Source organism: Pogona vitticeps, chromosome 8 (genome assembly GCF_051106095.1).
Source record: "Pogona vitticeps strain Pit_001003342236 chromosome 8, PviZW2.1, whole genome shotgun sequence".
NCBI classification, from domain to species: Eukaryota; Metazoa; Chordata; class Lepidosauria; order Squamata; family Agamidae; genus Pogona; species Pogona vitticeps.
The window spans coordinates 18,716,031-18,739,223 of record NC_135790.1 but is presented as its reverse complement, the minus strand read 5'-3'; the positions used below and the strand labels follow the sequence as shown (position 1 = coordinate 18,739,223).

The following is a 23,193-nucleotide window of genomic DNA, read 5'->3' as shown; positions in this document are numbered from 1 at the left end:
GTTACTATGTTGCATAAACTAGCAATGATATTCACATTGAAAGAAACTAGTTTTGCACATAGCCACATTCTGGAGAAGCATTAACAAGTCTTCTCACAATGTCAGGATGGCCTGTTTCAATAACATACAAGAAATGTGTGAGATTTGTTCATATATCTCATGGGAAGTCTGCTCTTATGCCATTCCTTTTTGGCAAGCATGATAGTCTAGTTTGTGAAGCTTACATCACTCTCGCTGTGTTAAGCCTTTGTGTTTGGTTTATGGTGTGTGTGTGTGTGCGTGGGGGGGGGGAACTGACCGGCACAGGGGACTTACTTGATCTGCATTAGAATCCTTCTGTGGTAGCCCTGTGCGCTTAATAATGTCAGTAGTACCTCAGTTTCCCATCTGCATAACTGGAACTCCTATATCTCTCACAATTACTCAAGTAAAGGAAGTCTGGCCTGCCCACTACTCTGCAGGTGCTCCTTGTATCGTGTTGTGGGCTGGTGAGCCTACTCAGTGGCTGGAATCCTGTTGCTTAATGTAGTAAGTTGCACTACAGTAGGCCCATTGAATCAGTGGAGATTTGGTCAGCCAACTCCTCCATCTGTTCAAATGGGCCTGTTCTAGCTGAGACTTACTACACTTATTGTGCTATCATTTTGCCTCATTCCATGAATTTTATGGTAGTTTCAGACTATGTTATCCTCCAGACATAACCTGTCTGTGATTTTTCCTCGCCATGCAAAATCCGATGCAGAGGAGTTAAAATACCCACACACAGCTTCCTATTTAGAGTCTCTCTATCCAGAAATGAACCAATATCTCAGGGGTGTCAGGGCATATTTTATCCTCAGTGGTCTATCATTATAATGATTTCTTTCAATAGTTCATTATGAACAGCTTTCTTCTTTTCCATCATTCTTGATGGTCTTCGGAGGGACAGTGGCAAGCATCATCTTTACTGCCTTACCTGCCTTATCATCACCAAGCATGCCAAAAGCCTGACAGCTGTAAGCCCCACCAGAACTAAAATGTTGCCTGACAGTATTGTTAATGTTTCTATGCTCTAGGGAATGAGTGATGTATTGCCACAAGTGTATTAATTGCTCCTCAAGATACCTAATCCACATGACCTTGTAATGGTTTTGACAGCATAAGATGTTGCTGATCTGCGGCATGCAACTTCCCTCCCATCTTGCTTCATATATCTTAAACAATGGAAACAGCTTGAGCTGCCAGAATTAACAATAAATAAAGCAAGAGCTGAAAACATATGGCAACCTAAGTCTTTTCTCATATTGAAATGCCTCAAGCAATTACTTTAAAATAAAGTCTTTAGTGTGTAGGGGGGAAAGGTGATCTGGGAGACTTGTATATTTCTAAACTTCTTCTTTTTTGGGGGGAGGGGTGTTGGGGGAATTTATAAGCAGTCATGTTAAATTTATATTCTTAATTTTAATTAGGCCATAAGTAGACCATGTTGGTAGTTCTTCAATATATGTCGTTGCTGGGCCCAGATCCTGAAAACAATGCACTCTGCCAGACCAGTGATGTTGTGTTGTTTAACACCAGATCAAAGGTCTAATGCCAGTGTCATATTTTGGCTTCCTTCCCTCACACTCCACCCCACAGCTCTTCCAAGACCTGCCCGGAAAATTACCAGCTCTGGTGAGAAGCTACTGAAAAGAATTTAATCAGATCTTCAGGGAGCTGGGAGATTGCCATCATCTCCCAAAACCAACCACATAAATTGCATTGCAAAAGCCATACTGGATGAAATAATGTTAGATTAGCAGTAGCTATAGAACATACCTGCTTATTGGAAGGGGAACTCTTGCTTTACAGTACACCATGAAAATATCCTTTTTCCAGGAGTTTGTTCCATAACTAGGTGCCATGACTGTAGAAGTACCTACAGTACTTAGAAGTACTTCTAAGAAGAAAACCCTGAACAGGTAGTAATGGGGATAGAGCTGAAGATAAGGCAAGAAGGGCATGAGGAAATAATGTACTTAAAGAAAAAGGTAAAGATAAGGGTAAGGAGAGAAGAACAAAGCAGGATCTGCGAGGCAAAGTGAGCTGGAAAGGAAGCTGATACGAGTGTTCTCCTCCTCAGCTGTAGCCCATCTTTATGGTCATGTTTTCATATCTTTTCCTCATAGGGATGGCATCTGAGGAGGATAACCTACAGTAACTGTAATCTTCTGGAACATCTGCCAGACATATTTGTTTCCAAGTAGAAACAGCTTTGACATGAAGATCATAAATGTCAGTGCCTAGAATTTGGAGTTAGACATCTTATGTACAAGTCTTATTATTTTCTCCGGTAGTTTTGTTGACTACTTAAGACAGAAGCAGAGGGACTTCACAGCCTCACAAAGCGGATTATATGACAGACTTATGCCTAGGAAAAAGGAGAAAGAACTCTCTAAGTGTTTGTTTTTCATGTAATATATTCCAATCCTGTTAGGTCATATTGAAGAAGGTAATATTTTTGGCATTCATTTAATGAAAATGACATTGATGAATGGCTAATTATACAAATTACATTCTTATTAAATCCCCTGAAATCAGCGCCTTAAAGTTTTAGCTATGGGCTTCTCTTGATATATACATATATTTCAGAAGTAAATTCATGGCTACGAGCTCTCAGAACCACATTTTAATTTTTTTTTCATCTTTTGAGAAATCCTGCAAAGCATTAAAAAAAATCCCCCAGTTAAGTCAATTACCACAGATGTTAATCTTAACGGGAGTATTTAAACCTCTATCCTTGCATATATTTATATTCTCTTTCCCACTAGATCATTTCAGCCAAGAGGAAGGGAATGTCTTTTTGTATGCATCCTATTATGTAGAAAGGAACAGGGTAAACTTCACCAGGTAATCCAGAACCAAAACACGTGGGTGTATGGCTTCTGAAATCCATGCTTCCTAAGAATGTCAATTCAGGGAGGTACAGAACTTCCCCTGTTTTTTTCGTGCATGCCTCTGAGTTCCAAAAATACCTGCCAGATTGTTTTTATTTGGAATGACAGGTAGGCAAACAGCAAAAGATTTTTATTTAGGATTACCATATTGCCGTTCTCCAAATCTGGGTGGCCTCATCTGCATATTATGCAAATGATGCAGACTGGTTTGCATATAATGTAAATTAGAAACCTTATCTTTGCATATTATGCAAATTTGCATAATATGCTAATCAAGCTCATTAATTGCTGCATTGTTTTTCTGTCAATGACTTGATATCGTTCGCAATATAACCTCTGTTTTCAGAAAACCCGGTACAGTGTAATTATTAACCTGCTTGATCTGGACCTGGGAGACCCATACACAAGTTCAAGCTTAGGTATATCTTATTTAGTTAGTCAGTACTTCTGAGCCACATTACAAGTGTTTTTTTTCCAAGTACGCAGTACAGGGAGGGGAATCATAGGAAGTAGGCATATGAAGAAATAATGATACATCAGACAGATGCTATTTTTGCCATCCTTCATCAGAAAATTATAACAATCAAAACAAACAACAGATCCATGAACGTGAACCGAGAATATGTGTGACATACTGTCACCTGCTTGCAGGGGGAAAGAATGCAGGCAACAGTGAGGCCAAGCTGAAGAAATCAGAGCCAAAACTAAGGTGTGACTACCTTCACAGAAATGGATTGAACATTTTATTATAATTAGAGATGCGGGTATTCATACAAAAATATGAATATCCCCACACAGGTGGGAATGACGAGGGTCCAGCCCCATGGGGCCAGACTGTCCACTCATGATTTCGCCACTGACGTAAGCTTGTCGGACGTTCCTATCGCGCCGTTGTCTGCAATCGATTACCCAGTCCTGGCAGGAGGCGGGATGACGAGCCTCTCTGCTTGGTTGGAGAATAGCTAATCCATTGTGGAGAACAGCACGATAGGAAGCCTCTGCGGAGCTGGTGGCAGTGGCGAAATGGTGAGTGGTACAGAACTTCCCCTGTCCCACTCACAATTTGAGTTCTGGTGAAACCCTCATTATTTCTGCCTATGTGGAGATATTCATATACAAATACCCCCATCTCTAATTATAATTTAGAAATATCCCAGGTTAACATACTTGGTCAAATTCAACTTCTCACCACTATATATACATTTACACTATAACGTATTTACACTACTGTATCTATATAGTGTAACAACTTTCTGGATCAGCATTTACACTATACAGTGGTGTCCCACTAGACGTTTACCCCGCATGACATCAAAATCGTTTAACGATGACTTTTTTGCAACCACTATTGCAATCGCAAAACAATGTTTCCAGTGGGGAAATCAGCATTACGTTGATTAGGAGCCTGCTTCGCGAACTGTTTGTTCGCTATACGATGATTTTTTTTTGTTCCACAAAATGGCTTCCCTCTGCAAAATCGCTTCCCTCCCTTTGCAAAATGGCTGCTTCAGAAGACAGCAATTTTTAACAGCTGATCGGCGGTTCTCTATGGGCAATCTTTGCTGGACGATGAGGTATTTCCCCATTGGAACGCACTGACCAGTTTTCAATGCATTCCAATGGGGTTTTTTTGCTTGACAATGATTTCGCTTAACAGCAATTTTCCTGGAATGGATTATCGTCGTCAAGCGGGGCACCAACCTGTATATATGTATATGTACACTATATATATAGTGTAAATGCTGATCCATCAAGTTGTCCCATCAAGTTGGAACTCTCTCAAGGTAAATGAGATGTTTAAAGATTGGTTTTAACAGTTCCACTTCTTTGGGGAGTTTCCGTGCCTGAGCGGGGATTAGAACCCTACTCTCCAGATTCCTAGTCCATCGCTATTATCCATTACACCACATTGGGAATCTTGTAAATCACCTCCCATTTTTTTGGAAATAGGGAATGCCATGCCAAGACAAATACATGTACAATCAGTTATTTTTAAATGATGCTGTACTTTCCTTGTAATTGTTAGAAATCTCTTTCCTGGAATTTAAGATAAACTCAACAATAATAATCAAAACTAGAATCTTCTATTACATTTTACTTCTCCACTTTGTAGCTGTCATTAATTCATCCAGTTTTTTCCTTCCTCAAGACAGTTAATCATAGCTAATTTTCTAAAAGCTCATGGAAGATAAAATGAAATTTGATTTTCTTCCCCACGAGGCCAGTGAGACACATGATACCAAAGGTGCCTTTTTTGGACTATGACACTCACAATCTCCAGGCCGCATTTATTCCTTCATTGTATTCTATATACTGTTCCAAGGGAGTTTGCACATGATACGGTAGGTAGGTCGTTTGCACACCTGTGAGATCCTATCAAACTATAGGTAGCTTAACCCATTGGCTTATCTATCACACAGAAGGACTTGTTTTTCATAGAACAAAAGCCCAAACAGTGACATGCTTTGCTTTATATCTCTGGTTCTATAAAGGAAAATGTGCAGTTGCAAAAAACGACAATGGTTGCTGCTCGTTGCATAGGCTTATGAGGAGCAAATGCATCAGACAGGTTGTCCACAAACATTCAGGAAGATGTTCTGTGTGGTCTTTTTTGTGTGCTTTGCCTTTCAAAAGGAAACAGCACTATGTAATTTGTTGCCAACATATTGCACAAACCTCAGAGAGGTTGAGTGGAAAAATGATACTTCCGTGTCTCCTTCTTGGACTGCAGGCAAGAAATCTCATAGGGCTTTGAAATTCTTCACTGAGGCATGTAGAGGCATGTGTAATGTAGAAGGAAAGGGTATTTAACGAGTGATCCTCACATGCTCTCGGCTCCCTGGTCACTGTACAGAGGTTAGGCAGGCTAGTGGTCTGAAGCAGCTCCTTCTTCAGCACAAGCATTCATAAGTCATCCCAAGTTCTTGTCTGCTCAGCTAACAATCAGCCCTCTTCTTTACTTATCTTTATCCCACATATGGTCCCGAGACCCTTTCTGGTCTGTTCATTATTCTCTCCACTCACAACTTCTTGTCTGTCTTTTGGAAGAGTCTTTTAGCGTCTGCCTTCTTCTGTTGCTATCCACTGCCAAGCCTGCCTAGGCAAATGCATTTCACTAGCTTTAATTGTATAACACGGGGCAAGATAGAAGATATTAATCGAGTTCTGTATGCTCAGGGAATAAATGTAATAAATAGACTATTAAGTTAAGCAAGTTTTCAGCTTCAGTGGTGAAAGCCCCCATCTATCTTGTGAAGTTTTCTGCATGCTTCATTACCACATGTAACCACACTGGAAAAAAAGTGCTTTATTCTTTATAATTAGATGATAAGTTTCCTAAGATATACGTTGGAGCTGCCAGCCACCTGACACTCAGCAGCAGCGCTGTGCTCCTCACTTTTCCAGCCACTTCTAATGAAATTTATTATAGTGTCTCATATTAGAACTAAGTTAACATCACTTAATCTTCTTACTTGACAGTGTTGTGTATGAAGCATAGCAGGAAATATATTGGCCCAGATTGGAGAGGAAGATGGCATTCAGAATGTGCCCAGAGCTAAGAAAGTGACTTTCTAATTACAGCTGTTTGGATCTCCCAGCTAGCAGGGTAAATGGGGATTCTGGGAACTGTAGTCTCTGCCTGAAGTAACATTCCCAACTTCTGAATGTGACCATCGTTGCTCATTTCCACCATGAACAAAACGTGGCTCCTTTTTTCTAGACACGGATTGTTGGCAAGCTGTTTGGTTGAGGATGGGTGAGCACTTTATGTTAGCTCATTTTTATTTGGTAAGGATTTACTGAATAATTTGCAAATTTCTCCATATTTGGCATGCAAATGGCTCAGGACCGAAATAGTTCAAGTGCAGGAGAAACCAAAACAGATTTGTCAACCTCGGTCTGAGGATTGAAGAGACCAAGTCTACAGTTCACACTTCCAAATGTAGGCAGGGATCTCAAACCACTAAATCATAGGAGGTGGGTGTTTATTTTTTCCAGTGTTGCAACAGATCTTTTAGCCACTGAAATGGCACAAAGGAATCCATTGCCAATGACCAGTACTTCATTTCTAAGCTGCAGGTAAATCGTTTTCAAGCCTTCTGCCACCCTAAAACCACACTCTGCTTGACAGCCATCTGAGCAAATAAAGCCTATATTGATATGAGATGGACAGAAAACACGAACCAAAAAACCCCATGAACCGAACCAGGTAGTAGTTCATTTCATGGGCAGTTTGGGGAACTGCACTTCCACAAAGTGAAATGAAACATGGAACTTTTTCATCATTGGCATTTTATTTCACTTCATTTCCCCTCCCCTCAGAAAGCCCACCCCCCCTTCATGGACCCCAGCACCTATTTACTCTGGGCATTCTCCACTGCCCCAGCTGAGTGTGTGTGGCCTACATCCTGCCCCAGTGCTTCCTGGGACGCTTAGGGTATTGTGAGAAGTGTAGTTTGCTGCCCATTGGTGTATACAGTGTATAGGGAACCTTCAAAGAACTGTACTTCCCACAAGATCCTAAGCCTCCTAGGAAGCACTGGGGCAGGATGTGGGCATCAGAAAGCCTGCTTTCCTAATTAGCTGCACAGAATGGCAGTCTGATGCCCAACACCCCAAATAGGTGTTGGGGCTCATGAAGGGGGTAGGGTAGGGAAAACCATGAAGGGGAATTTCTGTACAGCTGACCTACACAGAAAACTCCTCTTCATTTAGAGATGGGCCCGAACCAAATAAACCACAATCCGTTTCATTTTTTTTAACATTTGGTGTGGTTCGTGGTTTGTGGACCCCAGTGAACCACAAAGTATCACAAGCCACCATTGTGTCAGTTCACGCCCATCTCTAGCCATGATATCTCAATGAATCCTTTGTTATTTGGAGCAATGCTGTGCTGAACATTTCTTGCCCTTGTTTTAAATATTTCCTTTTTGCTTGAAAATAAATGGCTTCATAAATATTTTCAAACTTGAAGAAAAATGTAATGGAATTGTCATGGGTGGGTTGTCGGTTGATTAAGTTTATTTAGGGGATGACTGCTTGTGTGTAATTGTCAAGTCTTTCATTGTATAATCGTGTCTCCAGCTGTCTACTACCTCCTACTCTTCCCACACTTTTAAAACTGAAGGGAAGATGTCACAAGGTGACAGTTCTCATTGAACCTTTTCACATCACAGCCTGGGAATGTGTAGGCAAGATTTTAGGAAAGAGTCTGGGATGAAGAGAACACAGCACACTTGGTCATCTTTGAATCATAACAAAATTTTGGAAATGCCACGCAAACCGATGTAACAAAAATTCGAAAGCACCTTGAAAATCAGGCAGAAATATGGAGATATGTGCTGCAAGGCAAGGAAATATCTGAGACATTGGAGAACAGCATTTGTTCAGAGGTAGAATTTCTCCTCGTATGAAAATGAAGGAATAGAAACCCATCATTACTGTGTCCATTCATCATTTTTTGTGGAGAAAAGCCCTTTCTCTAAAGTCACTCTTCTGTTTCCATTCTTTACTTTTCCTTGGCATTTTTTCAATGAATTTTCCAGTCCAGATCCAGTTGGAAGATAGAGGAGGGAAGAAAAGCAAGTGAAACCATCCACTAACCAATAGTTAGCAGTTGAATCGTGGTTTGAGTGAGCATGTAGGTCATCTGGCCATGGTCTTTCCCCGTTATGATGAGATGCATTGAATTTCTGTTGAAATTAAAATCATTACATCTAGTTCTTCATTTACACATCAACAGTACTGGATGCAAATTCCATGCAACTCTACAGCAATCCATGTCCTCTTTTCTTCTTGGTGGCACAGAAGTGGACTTAACCATTAGGTTCCAAAGGTAGTTCAAGAACAGAATCTGCAGGTGTGTAGAAATAAGCTTTCACCTAGAACAAGCAGTGTAGAAACAAATTCTCATCTGCATTATTACAACATGTAAATGGAGGCAACCAGGAATTAAATATGGAGTGCTACTATCCAATTATTTCAGATAACCATTATTTCTGTTAAGCATTCTTGTCTAATATGTTTCCCTTGATTCAAATTGCATTCCAGCATGTGTGACTCAAAGGTTTTACTAAACAATCTCTTTCTCAATACAGGCTTCTAGTAATGTTTCTTATTACAAATGATGAAAATCTTTGTTTGGTCCACATTTTTATGGGCAGATTTGCATTTGCATTTCCTGGGCAGATGGACAAATCAGGATGGAATTAATCTTTTGTTGTGAACCTTCTCCATTTTTTTCCCTCAATAAGTCTCTAATTTTAAAAACACACACACAACCAAACCAAAGTATGTGCTTTGGATAAAGTTACAGACAAAAAATGAGGGTGGTGTGTTTTTTTTTCAATTTCAGAGAAATTTTGCACATTTCAGAGTGATTTTTGAACATTTTTGTAAAACACACAAAACTGAAACATGATACCATGTTTCTCTGAAAATAAGACAGGGTCTTATATTAATTTTTGCTCAAAAATGCGTTAGGGGTTATTTTCAGGGGATGTTTTATTATTATTTTTTTCATATGCAACAATCTACCTGTATTCAAATACAGTCATGTCATCTTCTTCTGGTTGCTGCACAATGGTGGAGGGCAAGGTTTCACTTAACTGGGGCTTATTTTGGGGGTAGGGCTTATATTATGAGCATCCTGAAAAATCATACTAGGGACTATTTTCAGGTTCGGTCTTATTTTCGGGGAAACCGGATAATTGTTGCCTTGTTATATGGACTAGCAAAGAAAGTAGCATTGGATAAATTGTTTGTGTCTTTGCAGTCAATCAGCTTGCTCTCTTGTGTTTTCTGTGAATGTGCATGACTTCACTATGGGCAGGGCCTGAAAAATTTTAGAATGTCTCACCAGTCAGTCAAGAATTTCACCAGTCAGCATGACTGAACTATAGTCTTGCAATTTATGTTTAAACTTAAATTTAAATTTAAAGTAGGCACTTTCTACATAACAATGCGTACAAACCCAAAATAAATATACCCTCAGACTTGGGTTGCTTTATTACCTGTGTGCCTGTGGGGCCATGAAGCTTGTACTGTATTTTGAATGCCTTTCTTTTTAATGTCTCCAGCAAAAATAAAACTGAAAGCAAAAGCTCCTGGCCTCTTAAGGAGCCAGGTCGTTTGGTTGAAATTGGGAGCAGGGAATCTCCATATTCTCCAGCATGGGACTACTCTACATTCTCCTGCAGACCTGTATAAGTATGTGCTGCTCGAATTCTCGTGAGAAAAGGGCTGTTTTTCCTTTTGCAATGGGAAGGGGGAGGGGAGGACTGCAGGATCACAGAGTGACAGGCTGAGTGTAAGGAGGCAAGGAAGGAGGGAGGGAGGGTGAGACGGAGCTGTGGCTCCTCAAGCAGCATTTTTTCACTCGTCACAGATGAGTGGAGAAGTGGATTTTTCAAGCCCTAACTATGGGACACAATGTTTGAGCAGACACATTTTGAACAGAAAGAATACTGGAGAAGGGTTGTGAGTGGCGTCTGGGTCTTGGACTGGAGGTGAGATTTCTTGCCGGTGACCGGAGAACCCTGAGGGACCTGTTTCACTCTGATGACATCCGAAAGGCCTAACCCCAGCAGCCTCTATATAAAACCTTATCCTTAAGTACTTTTTTATGCTACCATGCAATGAAGAGAAGCTCTCTGCACCTGCCCCAATCACATTAAGCATACGGAGATTCCATCACTAGCCATATGGGTAATGTTATAAAATATTCTGAAAGTTAGCTCAATAAAAAAAGGTATATAATGAGACGAGCCATCCTGCCTTTGTTTATAGCCTCTTTAAGTGTATAAATGAGTCTGGGGATGTGGATGATTAATGAGGTGCTCAGAAGAAGATTTGCAGCCATGGTCCCTGAATTATTCCCTTATTATATGTGTTTTCTTGGTCTTACTTGTTTATTGTGGTGCCGAGTACAATTTAATACAGCTTGATGAAAGTTATGAGGTCCTATTTATTCCACGCAGCATTGTCCCTACTCTGCCAGCTCAGCTATAGTGCAGATAAGTGAGCAGCAGAATGAATTCAGGAAATGTATTAAAAAGCAATTATGGACTCCTTGCCTTTGGTCTTTCCTCCTCATCCTTTACCAACGCCCCAGGAATTAGCATAGCATCTTATGGACACTAGATGGGTTTATGAGAATGCCATCAGTTTGTATCTAATTTTCAGAGCTGCCAGATTTCAGAAGTTAAAGGAAAGCTGAAAAGTCTAGTCCTTCCTTTCTGCTACCCCCAATCCTTGCCTCTCTCAAGTCCTCACCTTGTCAATTCCTTTTAATGGCAACTGGCATGTCAGAAATCGCATAATAGATGGTGGCAGCCCAATTTTTGCTGACTTGGAGTTTATGTTTCTTGCATTAAGCAATTTATTCTTTTGCACTTCTCTCTGCACACACATTATTGTTAAAAAAATGATGACACTTCAAGAATATGTTTAACTAGAAATGTTTGGCTCAAAGACTTAAAAAAAAAACCCTCTCCGATGGAAAGGGAGAGAAAAGACAGAAAGAAAAAAACCAATTGCTTAGGTAGTTGGGTAGAAGAGAAGTTAAGAACCAAATCATTATCTCACTAATCTTTGCACCAATCTGTACAAACAACCATTATAAAAACAGCTTTCATAATAAATTGTTACTGTTGGTTTTTTTTTTTTTTTGACATATTGTAGACATGGTTGTCAGCATAAGAACAGCCCTGCTAGATCAGACTGAGGGTGAACTTTCCTTGTGTTATTATTTCACCATGCTCATTTTCCTTAAGTCGTATCAAAAGCTTCAACTTCTTCTTCATCTTCAAAAAGTGTAGGAGGGACGTTACCTTGCAATGGATCTTCCATCTTCTTCTTCCTTCCTTCCCAGTGTAATAAGGCTGGGACTTTGCTTCAGTAATGTCATGAAGGCAGCAGTAGCTCTTTTTTAGAAAAAGCCTTGTTCTACCAACCCCTATCAAATCTCTCTGGAAGGCTTCTCTGAAGCTGTTCTCACAAAGGTGTGAAGCTAATCCATGCAGCTGCTGAAGGGAAACTTGATCCTCTTCTGATTACCAAAGACTCAAGTCTGTGCGCATTTGGGAGAGTATGGGAGAAAGAGTAGATTTGGAGAAGGATAATCCAGGTTATCATATTTCTTTCTTTTATCCTTTGTCTCCCTTCCTTTTTTTAACTTTCTAACTCCTGGCTTGAATAAGATGTTTTCAAATAGGTCAAAGTCGAACAAAGACCGTCAGAATGTGGGGAAGCATGAATGTTCTGACGAAGTAGTTCAACTATGGGAGGTGTGGGCAGAAACTGGGAACTCCTCTCTTCTAGTTCAGGTGGGCCTTTGACTCGGAAAAAAATGAGAAGTTGCCAGAGTTTTAAACAAAGGGGAAAGGTTCCTGTTCTAACCTAAGATAGCAATGGGTCACAGACATGAGGACAGAAGTTCCAGGGTAACCTTGAAAAACATGGGGGGATCATCTATGAGGTGAACATCCTTTTTCGTTAGTCTCTTCTTTCTTTGTTTCTTGGTTCTCTCTGTTTCAAAGAATGGGATGCTTCTCAGGCGTTATAAGGGAAATTATTTGTTTATTTATTTATTTGCCACCGTTCTTCTAAGGATCCAAGTCAGCTTACAGTATTAAAAGAAAGTTAAAAGCTAAATACTGTAATAACTTACTAAAAAATTTATAAAGCATTAAACATGTCATGTTAAAGGATTAAACATATAATATTAAATCATTTAATCATATTATATTAATACTCATAAATAAGAGGAATATTAAAAACACAAATAAGACAATAGAATAAAATAAGCTCTTTTTTTAAAATCCTCTTGGTCAATCAGGCATTGAGAAGAAGGCTTTGAGGGAATGTGGAAAGCAGCACATTTGCCACGGAAAAGATTTCTTGGAGTGGGCTGTGCATGCTTCCATCATTACCTGTGAATTTCTTTTGCAGATAATATGAAAGACATTGAGAGGCAGATAATTTTGAGGGAAATATAAAAAATATTTTCATAAAATTAGAGACATTTCTCAGGAGCACTTCAAAAAGTGGAAGACAGGAGGACCTGGCATGCTCTGGTCCATGGGGTCACGAAGAGTCAGACACAACTTAATGACTAAACAACAACATGGATGTGAGCTTCCTCAAGCAGCTATACAGTATAGCTGGAAAACTGTGTTTTCTGTAGCATGGCTATCAAGCAGGTTTTTTTGGCCGTTGTTTTTTGCCTAAGAATGTTGTTATAGAAACAATGGTTAGTATAGCTTGTTCCTTTTGATCATGTGCATAAATGAAATTACAGAAGCAACCAAAGTTAATTGATGAAGCACTGGTTATTTGCTTTATGTATCAGTTGTGTGCCTGCTTACACACCTATCACATACCCAGTGTGCAACCAACATGTTTTCAATTGTTTCCACAGAAACACCTCCTTCTGTGGCTTCTTTTCCATTCACAGTTAGAAGCAACAGGGTTCAGACCAATATTCCCTTAAAGGGAAACTTCTGCCTTGGTCAGAGAAATTGAAAAGAATATGAGGGAATTTTTATATATAAATTGTTTATATATATATATATATATATATATATATATATATATATATATATATATATATATATATATATATATATATATATATATATATATATATATATATATATATATATATAAACAATTTATATATAAAAATTCCCTCATATTCTTTTATATTCATATATATATATTCTTATATATATTCATATATATATATTCTTATATATATTCATATATATATATTCATATATATATATTCATATATATATTCTTATATTCATATATATATATTCTCATATTCATATATATATATTCTGCCTTGGTCAGAGAAATTGAAAAGAATATGAGGGAATATATATATTCCCTCATCTTCCTTTCCATTTCTCTGACCAAGGCAGAAGTTGCCCTTTAAGGGAATATTGGTAACCAAAAGTAGACGTTGCCCTTTACTTAGTGAGAATCTGCTATTCCAAAGGTTTAACTTGTGCTGGATCGGGTTACATTTCCGTAAAAAGTTTAAGTCTGTAGCTTGGGTTTATTCTTGGATTCATCCCTGAGTCAGGATTCCCAGGTTTTAGCAATCCCCAGGAGCACTTTTGCACAATTAAAACTCGGTGCCTTTTTCTTTGAGATGCCTGATTTGGCTACAGTGACACATCCCTTAATTACATCTCACTTGGATTAACATAACAACCTCTATGTCCTGCTGCCTTTGAAGACGATCCAGAAACTTCAGCTGGTTCAAAATGGAGACTGCTGACTGAACCCAGTTAGAGGGAGCATATAATTCCCCTTCTACAACAGATACACTCGATCGATCGATCGATTTTTAAAAATGATCGTTGTATTTTTGTTGGTCTTTACCCTTGTAATTTGCTGTGTTGTTAGTGTAACATGTATTAAAATTGTGAGCCGCCTTGAGTTCCCTCACTGGGAGAAAGGTGGTCCATAAATGAGGCAAAAAATAAAAAAGAAATCATATGAATGGGAAACCGTACCGAGGAGGAGAAGTAGCTACATTAAAGGTGAGGAACCAACTTCAGAAAAAAGGCTGGATTCAGTTTCAGAGACCTTCTAAGGGTTTGCATTCTAAGAAAGGGTAAAAGCCAAAGAGTGAGCTTAGAAATATAATAATAATAATAATAATAATAATAATAATAATAATAATAATAATAATAATAATAATAATAATAATAATAATAATAATAATAATAATAATAATAATAATAATAATAATAATAACAACAACAACAACAACAACAACAACAACAATAACAATAACAATAATAACAACAACAACAGCGACGACGACGATGATGATGATGATGATGATGATGATGATGATGATGATGATGATGATGATGATGATGATGTAGTGTGAGTAATGGTGAATGTTTCCAGGATTTTATAAGTATAGAGTACTCAGAATTATTTTGCCATTTCATAGTTCTTGGGGCACTTTGGGAGTTTGTAGTTTGCCCAAAGCTACATAGGATGGCTCCCCTCTCAGAATAAAAAGGTTAGCCCTAAAATACAGATACATAGTGCCTTGGGCAATAAGTCTTTTGAGCACACACAGACAACCAGCTTTGCAGGGTTATCCATAAGGTTTGCAAGGCCCAGGACAGGAGTGTCATGGAACGGCCAGCTGCTGTCTGCTAGAAAAGGCCCGTGCATGCTCATTCAAAACTATGTTCCAGAGATTTCTATTTAGCGCAAAGTACATAATATGGAAGTTGGAAAACAAACAGAGTTAATTGAAGCAAGCTCATTTCTGTAGTCAATACCCAGAGAAACTCTTAAAACCTTGGGGAAAAGTTAACAAACATTTGTTTTCTCCAGCCTCACTACAGACACTAGATTTAAGAACTGGTCCCTTCAGATCAGTTTGGTGCCTCTTGAGATCAACGTTCCTGGTGACCACCCACCTTATCCATCCCTATGGTCAGTCCCAGCTGCAGATATCAACACACATCATCTATTTCCTAAGAACTCACTACACAACAACGCCACAATTTGCTATTCTTTATATTTTCTCCTTTCATCCCTCATACATACAAACATTGTTTACTGTCATGCAAACTCACCCCAAAGACCATTCTCTAATTAGAATTAATGGCCCCACTCTGCAACATATGAAATCTAATGATTGTCTAGGTTTAAGCAGCTCCCACTTTGATCTGGAGCACATTTGTTGGAAATGAATGACGACGCTCTTGTTGGACTGATTGCTAAATTCAGACTGTTAATTCATGTTAAATCACATAAACCATCCACCACTGGTAACTCACTTGGAAATCTCCCATGGTGGGTTCCAGCCTACTGATTTTGGAAGAAAAATGCTGATATGATATTTTTTTTTTTGTAGCAATAGACCTCTTGCTGATTGGGTTCCTTCGGTAAAATTTTGTTCACAGCCTGCTATCATGTCCTTCCTCTAAATACGCTCACAATTTCCACTAACTCATAACAGTTAGATTTCAGAGAGAGAAACTGTATTTCTCCATAGAGTTCCAAGAACAGTTTATGGCTTTTCATAGATGCTGTTATCTAGAAACACTTCGCAAAGTATCTTAATACAGGACAATTTGTATCCCTCAAAAACACATTTACACTGTAAATTGTTTATAGAAAAAACAGCAGAAGAAAATGAGTTTTACTGCTATTGAATTCATTAGGGGTAGACTAGCTGATTGCTTAGATGTCATTCAGCTTTCAGACCTATCAGTTATATGCTTGGAATGTCTCAGACCATCTTATTTTGAAATGCAAACCCATTTCGTTCCTTTAGTCTCCAATATTATTTGGACAGTCATTCCTTTGAGATCAATTGATTTCTCTTAACGTGGCTTAGAGGTTTCAGATACCCTAAGCCGTGTTGTGTCTTTGTGTGTCTAATTACATTCATTAATGGGAGAAGCCCCTGCTGAGAATTAAAGCTCTACTTATCTCACTGTGGCTTTTTTCAAATGTTCATAAAGGAACTCACCTCTTTGCCTATAATATTCATGATATCTGTCCAGAGACTAGGAATGATGAACAGATTCCTTCGATCCTTCTGTATATATAAAGCAGGCATATATTGTCCCGTGACTGTGTTGCAAAACACATATGCCTTGATCACATATGGGTTATTGGAAAAATCTGAACAATTTTCAGTTCTATCACTTAATGGAGCATGTTGTTATTGTCATTCTTGTTTAGTTGCTAAGTCGTGTCCGACTCTTCGTGACCCCATGGACCAGAGCACACCAGGCCCTCCTGTCTTCCACTGCCTCCTGGAGTTGTGTCAAATTCATGTTGGTAGCTTCGATGACACTGTCCAACCATCTCGTCCTCTCTCGTCCCCTTCTCCTCTTGCCTTCACACTTTCCCAACTTCAGGGTCTTTTCCAGGGAGTCTTTTCTTCTCATGAGATGGCCAACGTACTGGAACCTCAGCTTCAGGATCTGTCCTTCCAGTGAGCACTCAGGGTTGATTTCCTTCATAATGGATAGGTTTGTTCTCTTTTCAGTCCAGAGGACTCTCAACAAACAGACAAAACAAACACAAAGAAAGACATCCAAAATCAAACATAGGATAATAAACAATTTCATAATGTCGAAATAGAAGTGTCTTAACACCTCACACATATCCTCCCCCAGCAGGAATGTTCATCTCTGATTATATAATTTTTATGCCAATAAAGGTTATGATGATGATTATATAATTATAGAAACATAGACTTGTAGACCTAGAAGAGACACCAAGGGTCCCAGGCTCCTGTGAGTGCAGGAAATCCACAGCTAAAGCTTCCCTGATAGGTGGCCATCCAATTTCTTTATCAAAAATATCTAGTGAAGATGTTAAGTCCTTTGCATTTTATTTACTTTTTAATTTATGTGTGTTCTGTGTGCATTGCATGTGTTTTAATGTGCAAAAATACATTTGAATACATTTTAAAATCAATGTTGTTAGCTTTTTTTGTTTGTTGTTCCTTTTCAGAATGGGGAACTGCTTCATAATGTTCAGCAAATAGGTAGATGACTCTGTTCTGATCCACGTATGATCCTGAGAGGTGCGGGTTAGGCCGGTTTTGTATCAGAACTAGCAAAGACTGAGGTTTTCAAGCATTCTTAAACTTTTCCAAATCTGAATTCACATTCCTTGCTTGAAAGTTCCTTTGGTATCCACATCTTTGTGGAAAGGTAGCATGTTAAGTGAAAAAAAAAAACAATTCAGTTGTTACACAATTTATTCTCGAAGGCTCCAGAAACTGGGAATGATAAGCAGATTCCTTCGATCATTCTGTTACGCAATTGTCACCAATGTAGAAGGAAAAGCCTAGCTTTCCCCCCTCTATGTATGTTCTTTCACTCTGTGGAAAACAGTATCTGTAGAGGGAATATTCCTTTTTGAAAGTAGACTCTACACATGATCGAGAAGGGTTCTTGCTCAAATGTAGGGTCTACACCTGAGCAGCAGCATCTCCTCTGCAAATGCATTGCTTTCCACATGGAAAGAAAGTGATGATGGAGAAGGGAAGTGCAAGTTAGGTCCCACGAAGAGTGATGAGTCTTTGCATCTGATTAATCACCGAACAAGTATGTTGTTATCTTCTCATATGCAAGAAGATATGGAGGGGGATGTTGTCAAAAAGCTTACCTCTGTGTTCCTTCTGAGGAAGAAAGTTGCTTCAGAGGGACAGTATAACGTAGTCATCCTCTCTGTGCCCAATGCTGATTCATCAGAACTTTCTTTGAAGTGAGAAGACCCCTTCTCACTTACTGTACGTTTGTTATGATTCCACATGCCATATTTCTGGGTCCAGAATTCTAGCCACTGGGATTGAAAACAAAAGCAAAATAAACTTTGATTCTGCACGTAGCAGTTTTGCATAGTGAGCTTAGCCTGCAAAAATCTTTCTGTCAGCCTATATGTTGGCCATTCTGGAGAGCAAAGGCTACAAAATGGTTTAAACCAGAACCCGCTAGCTAGAGCCTAAGGATGCAAACGGGCTTAATGAACTATATAGGGTTTTGTATGTTCAGGATTCAGGCCCAAGTGGAAATTAAGGATGAGCAATGTCAGTCCCTAAAAGTGGCAGTTAAGATAGCCTTTGGATTGGCCAAGTCTGGTATACATATCTGAGATAATTAGGTCAAAAAAGGGGGAAACTTTAGTTCCAAGATGTAGAAAACATTGTGTTCTTTATTCCATTATAAAATACCCAACACATTTCAGCCTATCAGCCTTCTTCAAAGGCTACACAGTGTAACATAAAAAGAATTACAATTACAACATTATAATTTATTGGGACAGCCCCATATAAATAAATTCATAGATCCATAATTCTACAGCACAGCCGTAATCGTATTCTTATGTTAATTAATAATATTCTTGTCTAGAGTATTGCATCAATATTTTAAAATCAGGATAGGTGGATGTTAAAAGAATATTTCATTTACTCTGTAATCATAAATATTATCTATACATACCATGCTTATTATACTCTAATTAGTTATATATAATAACTAGCCCTTGGAGAAGGCTGATAGGACAAAACATGCTACTCATTTCATACTGTAATAAAGACAGCTATATTTTCTACGTTTCCCCCCCCCCCTTTGCTCCCACCTAATATTTCATTGGAAAAAAAGAGTACCTTTCATTATTTTATAACTAGCAGAGGTCAGGTCTTCTGCAGTGGCCATCCGAGCCAGGGTTGCCCGCTTGCACAACTAAATTAGGAGAGTGAGCTCAGAGCTCTGGGTTAGAAGAACCTACCGTCTCTGCCTGCATTGGTTCATCACCTCTGTTGACCTCTTTTCTGGAAAGAATTAGTCCCCAAAAGCATCTGTTTCCTATATACATAAGACATGGCCTTGCAAATCAACATTGCAATTACAGGCTGTTCTGAATGAGTGGAGCTGTGAAGCAGCAGTGCTCTTTGCAAAAGAGAGAGGGAGGGAGAGAGAAGCTCATGTGAGGTGCTGATCTGAATTGCCCCCAAACAACTTGGATATTAATGGAAAATGTAATGAAAAACTAAGCTGTGATTTGATTTTTTCTCTCTGCATGCTGCCCTTGGAATTCCCTCAACATTCCACAACCTTATTAATTTCCCCAGTCACCTTGTCTTGCATGCTGTGTATGTGCAAAACAAAATCATGAAGGCACAAGAGCTTTGCTGTGAAACTCTTCCTCATTTTACTTGCTATCCAGACCAGCCCTTCTACTTAAGCTGCTTTTATAGCTGCCATGTTTATGGGGCAAGTCTGCTTCACTGTCTGTAAAATTTGCCATTTTTCCCCCTCAAGCCTAGATTGGTTCTGTGTCTGTTTGTAAATGTTTTCTTTTACAGTCTGCACAGAAACAACTCGTGCACGTTTTATGCGGTTTTACAACTCTGAAAATTCATGTATATTATTTGCCCTGAAGTGCCCATTTTTGCAAGCAATTTCCCCTAACATATGCATTTCTGTAGACAATTTCCCCCCCCCCCCATGTATGAATTTTTGCATGCACTTTTCCGACATACATATTTTGGAGATGTGTTTCGTCAAAGAATTTCATTCCAACATTTGTAGAAACTCAAAAATAAAGCCCAATTGCATTCTGGTTTCTGTCATATGCTGGGGCAAAGTGTTATTTATTGGTCTCCTGGATGCTCCCATGGACTAAGTGTTCCCTTCAAGCTCCCAGACCTCCCCCCCTCAACTCATGAACTACAAAGAAGTGCAAATTGCACCCAGAGAGTCCCCAAATTTGCTCTCCTGGGACCTATTTCAAGCCTTAAAATCCTATTTTTGGAAAATGGAGAGGGGCTGGGTGAACACGTCATCTTTCTAAAAAAGGACATGGGCCTAAAATAGGACAAAAGAAGGTTCCATTGCAAGTATAGGGCAAACCATGTCTCCCCTAGGGCTCTGGGGGTATCATTGGGGGGGTTGTATTGGGGAGGTTAAAGGAAGTGTGCAGTCTCCTTGGCTTTGTGAGAGGGTAAAAATGGGCCCCATATCCTTGTAACTTGTTCCCTACCCACCCCTTGCAACAGTGCAGATGTGGTATGAATTAGGTCAGTTTATATTAAAGTACAAATAAATTTAATTTCTTCTCCATGCATGTTTTCCATGCCCTGCAAAAATAGCTGTAAATCCCCACCTGATACTCATTTATCTGCAGATGGGTTAGACATCCTTTTAACCTATGATTGCCAACATGTATTTATACGTTTGACAAAGTATTTATTATGATCTATTAAGCCAAAGGCTCTAATTTTCTGTTTCTGTTTCTATTTTCTGGAATCTTTATGAAATGGGCACTAGATTGTATAACCCATGACCCTGCTTCTACGCAGTGTAGCCTGATGCCACATGTAGTCATACTTGAGGTCATTGAAACCGATGGGGTTTAACCTAGTCATGCCATAAATCCTATCAACTTGGTTACTGTATCTACAGTACACTCAAAATATTACTACATCTAGAATGAATCAGTTGGATGTCTGCGGTTGCAGAACAATAGCCTGCATTCCTGATGCAGATGTGTATAAGGGAAAGGGAAAATAGCTGCTCTAGATCCCATATTCTTGGCAGATCCAGAGGATCATACTGCAGGTGATGGGAGAGTTTGTGTCAATGAGAATAGATGCTACAGGAATAAATGAATGATCAACAAAGCTTGGCCGGAGCAATCGTCCAGTGTTTCAGAAGGAATGGTAGCTCAGTAACAGAACACACACCTTAAATGGAGGAGACTTCCATGTTCAGCCTGCTTGAAAAGAAATGTAGCAGTTAATGATAATTACCTTGGAAAGCCTTCTAATTGGAGTAGAGTAATTGGACCAAATAGAGAAATAGTTGAATCTTTTGTAAGGCACCTTTCTGTGCTCCTCTATCTGCTTAATATGCAAGCCTGGTCTTAAAGTTTCTACTAGCAGTACTAGACCAGATGGATTAACGGTCCAAAAATGGTAAAGGAGCTTCATATGTTGCTTTCTGAGAAATCTGGACTTTACTCCTGAGCGTCTCAAGTTTTCCTTCAAAATCTATTGCAAGTGCCTTTTAAAATCCATTCATTTAGAAAAATGAATCAAACCAGTGCCTACATCACAGTCTTATGTGCTGGCATCTGTACATCTGGAAAAAGTAGAGTGGCAAATCCTGGTCTGATTTGTGCTTACTCACTAAACAAGAAAGTGTAAAGATATTTCTTCCTTATTCTGAAACAGCAACCAGAATTCTGTATTTGCATAAACAGTACCAACAAATTATTGCTAATTAACTAGTTGGAATTTCCTCACCATGCAAGGAAATTATCATCCGTTCACAACCAATAGTTACGCGATTGTACCTACAGTACATTAGCATTAGAGATGAGCACGAATTGGAAAAATGATGATTTGGTTTCCTTCCTGGTTTGTCAAGGTTAACGAATCACGAATTATGAATTTACGATTTTTTTCCTGTTGAATTGATTTGTCAATTCATTTTTTTTTACTTTAAAACTCTGTAAATATCCCCCATCACCTTGAGACACCAAATTGACAGGGAAGCTTCCCCTGACTCTTCTCGACAAGCCATGCAAGTTTGGTGAAGTTAGGGTTTCTGATGTTTGAGTTATACATCCATAAGTAGCCCCCCCAGGAAAGTTTTCCCCAGATACCTAGAGACCCCCAAATTACAGAGATGCTTCCCATGACTCTCCCGTACAATCCCTCCAAGTTTGATGAAGATTTGGCTTCAGACATCCAAGTTATATACCCACAAATGCATTCCCCCAAGAAAGTGCCGTTTAGCAGCCGGCTTGGGCAAACCCAGTCTTCACCAGTGCCTGAGGGAAACTTTTCTGGAGTGGTCTACTCATGGTTGTATAACTTGGACATCTGAAACTCAAACTTAATCAGATATGGAGGGCTTGTAGCGAAGAGTCATGGGAAGCTCCTCTGAAACTCTAGGTGTCTTGGGGGCTGGTTTATTGCCAAATGAATCGACAAATCAAAAATAGTAAAAAAAAACTGAGTTGTATTCGTTGGGGACATTAATTTGTACAAATATGAATCAACAAATTAGCATTTTTAAATGAATTAGGTGATTTGTGTTTTTTTTAATTCATGCCCATCTCTAATTAGCAGAAATCCATGATAAAATTCTAGTCAGCAAGATTCTCTTTGTCAGCCTTTGTGTGCATTTGTCAGACCTATTTTTGTAAGTTGCTAAAGTGAAACTATTATATCCATTTCCTTGTTGCGTGGATCATTAAAAAGAGAAACTGTTGATGAGTTGTTTGTAACTTTCTGAGCCATCAGTGTATCCTTGTGTGCTTCATCTGATTGGTTATGCTTAGTTTCATAAAGGGAAAAATGCTAGAGATAGTACTTTGCACAAATTGTATAAAGAGTAATGATCACTCGCCTGTCCCTAGCTCACCTCTGTGCTTGCAAAATCAGAGTAACAGCCAGTGTCACAGCACTGTGCAGAGTGTAAGTAATACAAATCAACATTACGTAGTCCTACCTCTGGGGAGGAAAACGGTCATGCTTGCATAGGAGGGCATACAATGTACAAGGAGGCACACAGCTTGTGGAAGTCCTTTACCTAATAGGTCTCTCAGAGGAGGTAAGGTTCTTGTGAGGGCTTGAAAATGCTCAAAGAAGTGTCTCACTATGTCAGGACAACCTGTCTTGATTATAAATGACTCATTTAGTTATTTTGTTACATTGCTAGGAATATGTTCCACTAAATGCAATGAAACCCAAACACCAAAG

At 39.1% G+C, this 23,193-nt stretch overlaps 1 protein-coding gene and 1 long non-coding RNA gene across 7 annotated transcripts in view; both read left to right on the top strand.

Annotated features, from left to right (window-relative positions):
• The window catches only part of LOC144584208 (uncharacterized), a 30,746-nt gene extending 17,542 nt beyond the window's left edge, over positions 1 to 13,204 (top strand). Inside the window, exon 2 of the long non-coding RNA XR_013538319.1 lies at positions 44 to 13,204. This is a non-coding gene — a long non-coding RNA (uncharacterized LOC144584208). The remainder of the gene's footprint in view (positions 1 to 43) is intronic.
• The window catches only part of KIRREL3 (kirre like nephrin family adhesion molecule 3), an 846,407-nt gene that overhangs the window by 318,894 nt on the left and 504,320 nt on the right, over positions 1 to 23,193 (top strand). The window lies entirely within an intron of this gene.